This window comes from Monodelphis domestica, chromosome 4 (assembly GCF_027887165.1).
Source record: "Monodelphis domestica isolate mMonDom1 chromosome 4, mMonDom1.pri, whole genome shotgun sequence".
Lineage (NCBI taxonomy): Eukaryota > Metazoa > Chordata > Mammalia > Didelphimorphia > Didelphidae > Monodelphis > Monodelphis domestica.
In genome coordinates, this window is record NC_077230.1 from 255,636,032 (window position 1) to 255,643,547 (window position 7,516).

The window sequence follows — 7,516 nt, forward strand, 5'->3', positions numbered from 1 at the left end:
ACCGTCTTTATTGTATTTCCTCTCAATAAAAGTAGCTGTCTTTGCTTTCTCTTCACTGACACCCATCTCTGCTATGTTCTGTCTTACTATTTGGAACTTATATTTCTCACACTTTGTTAAGACCATTGACCTTTGAAAATAGTCTATAGTGCAAAGTATTTAAAATAATTTTACAAAAAAACTCATAGGACGGTCAGATGCTATTTCTCCTACTGCTGATGAATGGAATGATATTCAATGCCTGCCACCCTGGGAAGTATTACATATTACAGTGCACAGAAAAAGCCTTCTGGGGACACCAGTCCTTCTAGACTTGAACTTCTGTGCAACAAAGGCTTCTCATTTGACTCCTTTAGTCTTCCTTGGTCAATAAAATCAGATCTTTGGTCTTATGAGGGCCCTAGAGAGAAGGGCATTTGCTGTTTTTTGTTTGTTTGTTTGTTTACATAGTAGCTCTAAGAAAGATCAAAGCAAAAGTCTATGCCCCCAAGGGCTATTGCCATTGATTGTTGCCATCACTTCTCATCGCTCAAGTGCCTGGGTTCAAACAAAGATAAGGCCTCAGGGTTTGGATTGCTATTTATTTATCACATATATGAGAGAGACAGAGTAAAAGAGAAGGATGGATAGACCTAAGAGAGGAAATTTGGGGAGGGTGGGGAGGGAGTAGAGTGGCTCTACTATGTGGAACTCTCAATGTGCAAATTCCTTCCACCAATACATCTTACAACCTATGTGTAACAGAGTTTTAGAAAGTGATTTGGGACATTGCCAATTTGGACACAGTTACATAGTGAGCATGTATCAGGAAGGAAGTAAACCCAGAGCTTTCTGACTCCAAGGTGAGCTGACTAAACCCCATTCTATGTTGCCTCTCAGGGCAGAGATTAGGCGAATCTAAAATGGGAAGGCACAGAGAAGTAAAAGGGAAAGAAACTAGTTGTCAAAAAATGATAAATTCGACAGAAAAACAAAACAATCAAATCCTAGTGGAAGCACAGACCTCTTAAACAAGAAGCAAAGTGCATGTGTGGCACAGATCAGCCTAGGGCACCGGTGGGTAATTATACTTATGTGGCTAATTACACAGAATATAAAACTCAAAAACCAACAGTTTGTTTCAGTAAGTGTTTGAATGTGGCCCCTGGAGTCTAAGAAACAGAACATATTGCACACTTGCTTGGTGCTGTGGACCCTTGGGGAATTCACACTGGGCCTAGAGCACCATACCAGCTTGTGTAGTAGCTGGATTCTGGGCCTAAATCTTTTTTATGTGATTTCTGGAAATCTTAAAAATGAAATTCGACATCTTAAAAGGTTGTAGTAGAAGAACTCTGTTTTCATGTGTTCCTGGAGTAGAGTGGGCTCTGAGGAGTTTCACTGTTTTTATTAATCAATGGGTTGTGGAAATGGTTGAGAAACTGAGGAAGTATCTATAACTTAGGAATCACTTATTACAATATTACTCTCTCTGTTTGACTATAAGGCTTATGGTCTATAGAATGTCTATCGAATGAGTGGGGAAGCAATTTTTATTCAATAAGTGGAAAAAAGTCATGAAACAGGGAAAGAGGCTGGCTACTCACAAACCCAAAATTATCTCAGACTAAGAAAAATGAAGTAGTGGTATTTGGTGCATCTTTGCTGAGGAGCACCATGGCATCCCTTTGATAGCCTGACACAGAGTTTATGTCTACTCTTTTCTAGAAGCATATGTCTGGGAAGTGATGGAGACCTATCCTGTTTTTGTCAGAACTTTGTCCAATTATATATTTCTGATGATTAAAGTGTAAAAAAATGCATGACTACAAGGAACCTAAAAGTATTATTAAACATCATAAAGAATTTGGGGGCAAAAAAAGGTAAGGGGCACAAATAGTGTGTTCATTACCACTCTATAGAAGGCAAAGTCTTCTGAAGATAAAGATGGAAGACCTGATCAGCTATTTGAAAAGATGGTGTCTAAGATGGAAATTCGTATTTCTAGGCAGTGATTTAAAATAAAGCATAATGAGAGACTGGACAATGAGTGCAGTCTTCATAAACATGCACATATGAACTTGGGAGAAAGGACAGGCACTCTATAAATGTTTCTGTCCACTCACTGAATGCTTTTTTTGTTTGGCTGCTGAGCTGAAACTCTGAATACATACCTAAGACTCCTATAAGGGAGAACAATCTCTTTCCTACCAGAGAATGCTTCAGGTAGCCCCCAAGCTTCAGGGGTCTTCTTTCCCTACCTAAGTCAACATAAAGCCATTGTTTTCTTTTCTATGTTAGATGAAGCAGTACTGGAGAAAAAACAGATTAGGCTATGATCTTTTGAGCTTCAAAAGGTCAAGAGAGTCCAAGGATCTGGAAATGAGAGTCCCAGTCAGAGTTGCTGCCAGTCAAACCTGATAAGGGAAAAAGTCCTAAGTGACCTACTTGACTTAGTTTATCAACAGATTAACACCAACAAGTAGGTTTCTGCATTTGGTGGGATAAATTCTTTTGCAACCACTTTGAGTTTGAGTTCACTCTTCCAGGGGAAAGGGTACTTCTAATTAGAAGAGATACATTTGTATTTCTTGGTATGTAAGTAAATCTCTCTTTTGTAACAGCTAATTGATGTTAATTAGTTAAATGATACAGATATGGTCATGAATAGCAATTAATACTAGAAAGTTCTTAGGCATGATATCATGCCTTAGATAATATCAAAGCAATAATTGCTAATTGATATTTGGAGAGAGTAAGACACATGCCAGAAAGATAATTAGAGCTAGTAGTATTAGGGGAAAAAATCCCATAACCCCTCAGAACACTCCTAGAACCTTGAGGCAGAGAAAAGAGTCAGTCTTCTAGGGGACCTGACATCAGTAGGAGTATACCTTACAAAAGGGATCCTGGAATCCTATAATAGGCTACAACTCTTGGCCATAGAAAGTGGGCACTTAAGGGTGACAAAAGTATATTTTCATAGAGTCTTACAATTCTAATTAATAGAGTTTTGTACTAAAAAAATGAAGGGAAGAGAGAAAATTGCTACCAATGTAGATACCATGGAAAGTTAGCATTTTGGAAGAAGAAGATTGGCAGGAGAGATGCACAAAAATTTATTGGTGGCAAATCAAACTTACAGACTGAGATAGCTACATATGAAGTACAGTGAATATGCAAGACAAACTGAAGACACTAATTTGGTGGGATAGGACCCATAACAAGAATACCTTATTTTTTAAAATGGACAGAAGGGGAAATAAAGTAGTATTGAATGTTAAGAACAAATACTACTACTATTAGAAAATCCAAGAAGTATATGGTTGGGAATATTGAGGTGAAAATCAGCAGAGAAGAAATTATTCTACTGTGAATGAAAAAGGGTAATTATCTAAAAACATCCAAAAAGATACACAAGAAAATCTCCAAGTAGCTTAAATTTTAAGAGATAATTAGAGAATATGGAAAGGAATGAACAGTTAGTACAAAATGTGGCATCATCCTATAAGAACCATGCCAAGAATGCTAAAGCAAAGTAAGCAAAAGTTCCAAGTTGGCAAGAAAATCCAAAAGAAAAGAAAGAAGCTTAAAAAAAAAGTTTTGGGGAGAAAAGGAGAGAATCATTGAAGGGCTATGACTACAGCTCAGTGTGGATGAAAATGGTAATGTACAAGGGAGAGAAGGAAATGTTCAACTTTTACTTTGTTTCTGTTTTCTCTGTCAAGGAGAATGTTCTTTGGACTACAAAGGACAGAGACAAAAGAGAGGCTCAAAATCAAAGATTACTATCCCTACAGGAGATAGTAATAGAGTGCCTAGCTAGCCTTACTGAATTCAGGTGACCTGATAAATTACATCCTTAGGTCCTGAAGGAAATGGCAAACATAATTGAACATGATTGCTAAATCATTGTGTATTATCTTTGAGGCACAGATTATTAAAGTGATTATTAAAAGGAACATCTAGAAAAGGAAGCAGAGATCACAAAGAGTAAATAAATTACATTAAAAATAGGTCTTACAAGAACAACACTATTTTTCTTTTGGGTTATATTACTAGACTGATGATCTGGGGAATATTACAAATATATTTTCTTTAAATATTTTAGGAAAGCATTTGAAAATGTCTTTCAGGCTGTCATTATGGAAAGAGGGAAAATTAGACTAGTAGATAGGGGATTCAGAATTGCTTGAATGGCAGGACCAAGAGAATAGTCACATAGGGTTCTATGTCAACTTAAAAGGATATCTTCAGGGGGATAACCTAGGATTTGTGCTTTTTCATATTTTTATGAAATTTGCAGATAACATGAAATAAGACTTATGAAATTTGCAGATAACATACAGATGGAAGGGACAGCTAACATGCTAAATAACAAAGCTGAGATCTTAAAAAAATATTTGACAAGTCAGAAATCTAGGCCAAATCAAATGAGATGAAATTGACTTTGATTATTCAGAGGTTCTATGATTGTAATAGTGATGAGGGATCTTCCTCTCATGATGCTGCTCACAATCCAGTCATCCTTGCCCAGCCTTTGTACTTCTCTCCACATCCTTTTGGATCAAATGAAATAACAAATATGAGGCATTATGAAAACTCTAAAGTTCTATATAAATATAAATTATTTTTATTAATAATATTATTAGCTAATGCTTTCCAGCAGTTCCACTCACTGTGCTAACAATAACATTGCCTTGGAATGCCTGATACCCTTTCCCCTTGAGCACAGGATTCCCCATGATTAGAAAGTGATTGCTAAACCCCAACCTTGAATAATTCCTGCTGTTATTCACACGTTGCTAAACCAAGCAGGAAGAAATCATATTGGCTTTCTGACTGTACTATAAATTTGATATCGAATCTCAAATGGGTCTTTACTACAAGGCAATCCTTTTACCTAGTTGATTCCCTGTCACCCTTAAAGAGGTTCTTCAGGGCCTTCTCTTCTCTTCTCAAATCACTTTCAGTAAAAGACCTCACCCCAAACTTTGCTGAGAGATTAGAACTATGCATCACAGGTTTCCTCTTCTTTCCTACACTGTATATGAAAATTACTTGACAGCTCCTGTCACCATTATCACCTTTTTTACTCTAGTTTTTACTCTACTTTTTTACTCTAGTCTAATGAAGAGATGGACATTCTCCTTACCAAGATTAATTCATCTTCTTGAACCCTTTATCCAAATTTACTTTCAGCAGATCCACAAGCATTCTCTTTCTCTCTTTAACTTTCAATTTCCCCCTATCTACTGGCTTTTTTGTCTATCCTTGTAAACAAAAATGAAATCCTTCTCTTGGCCCTAAAGCTAGTATGCTATATCTCTTTTCTCATTCATAGCCAAATTTAGTACAATGTGTGTGGAACATAGTAGGAGCTTAATAAATGTTGATTGATTGATGGTCACTCAAGCCACCTGAGGAGAACCTGAAGTGGACACCTGGACCTCTAGGAAGTGCTACCTAACTGTATGTCCCCCAAACTTCTGTCCTGGGGCAATCTCTTGGTGATTTCATTTACTTCCATGGATTTTATTTTGACTTCTTATTTTGACCAAGTTCTATATATCTAGCCCTACTTACATTTGAGCTCTAGCTTTGTGCCACCAACTTCACAGTGGACAACTTTGACTGGTTTTGACAAAGGCATCTTAAAATCAACATATGCTAAACTCATTCTCTTTTCTATATCCCTCAACCCATTCCCTCAACAAACTTCCCTATTTCTGTTGAAGGCATGTTCTTTCAATCATATTCAAAGCTTCAGTCAATTTACCTCAAACCTCACCTACCATTAGCTGCCAAACCTTGTCAGTCCTATCCCCATATGTCTCATGCATCCATCTCCTCTCCACTCATAAATGAGAAATCAGGGAGGAGGTAGTTCTTCTGGAAGGACCATAAGGTATAGAAGTAAGATATATATGATGCAGTATACATAGAAAATCAAATAGATCATTTTGGATTGAACTAAGCACACACAAGCATGGAATAATATGAAACTATTCTGGAAAGATAGGTTAGAACCAGATTGTGAAGAGTTTTAAATTTTAATTAGAGCAGTTTGTATTTTACGCTAGGACTTGGGAAGTATCTAGAGCAGGTTTCAAACCCACTCCTTCCTGAATCCACATCTATCACTTGGTCTACTATATCACCTTCTTTCTTAGTTCTAATTTTTCCCCTCCCAGTTTCTATTTCCGGGTAAATAGATAGCTAGGAGTAGGTGGGAGAGTTGCCTAGCAACTGTACTACCTTCCTCAAAGTCTCACCACCCACTACTGTTCCATGAAAGATGAAATACCTTCATTGTCCTAAGAAGTGATTTCTAATCAATCAGCCAGAGTACTCTTAGGACATCATTTCTTCTGTAATCAGAATGAACATCTGCTCCTGGATGATTCATATGTATCTCACCAGGAAGACTGTTTTATGGTACTATGTCTTGGCACTGAAGTTTTTTTCCCTTTTATTCTCAATGGAGATGATGTGGTGAATTGATCCAATCTTCCCCATAGGATTTGTATGGCCTTAGGTAGGTCACTTCCACTAACTAGGACTCAATTTCCTCTAGTGAAAATGGGGGTTTTGAACTAGAAAGTTTCTGAGATAATATCTAGCTCTGACTCTGTGATCTTAGGGTCTTTAAAGTCCATTCTGCCTCTATAGCTATGATCCTGTGATGAATCATTGTAAAAGGACAAAGTAAGGTTCTTCCCTTTCTCTGTCCCACTGTCCCTCCCTGAGTTGGTTTTGGAGAGTATGAGAGGCAGTGGTATGATGATTAAAGAGGCACAAAGCCTGGTTATTCCAAAGTCCTTAATATTAGCAAAATCTCTGAATGAAAGGAAAACAGGAGCTAAAGCTACAACTAGACACAGATAAGAGGCTTTCATGCCCTTGTTTAGATGGTGGTAAATCATTCATCTCTGATCCTCTGACTTTATTATGGGGTTTGAACCCATAGTGAAAAAGCCTTTTTCTAGTATTAAACCAGGGAGAACGAACAACTCTCTGTGTAGTAGAGTGGCTTGACATGATGAGGTAAATTACCTCTTCCAGGGTACCAAATGGTACCAGGACAAATCAATTTACCTTCTTCGAGATACACACCCCTAGAAGATAAAGCACTCACCTAAAGAGCAAATTACTTTTCCGGTATCATTATGAAATGTCATTCTGACACTGTTCTATTTGCCCTGTTTCACCAGAATACTGACTTCTCCTTTTATTATTCTCTCTCCTTCTCCTCTCTCTCCTCCTCCTCCTCTTCCTTCTCCTCTTCTCTCTCTCTCTACCACTCACTATCCCCTCCACCCTCATTCTCTCTCCCTCTTCTCTCTACTTCACCCTCCTTTCCTCTATCTATTCTATCTCTGTCTCTTTTCTCACTTTTCCATTCTCCCTCCTTCCTCCATTCTCCTCTTTCAAATTTCAGCTAAGACAAGTGCTGACTGACAAAAAGTGGAGTTCAGTTTCAAAGCACAAACCAAGGGCAATGGTGGGTGTTGGGAGTTTATTTGCAATAAAACAG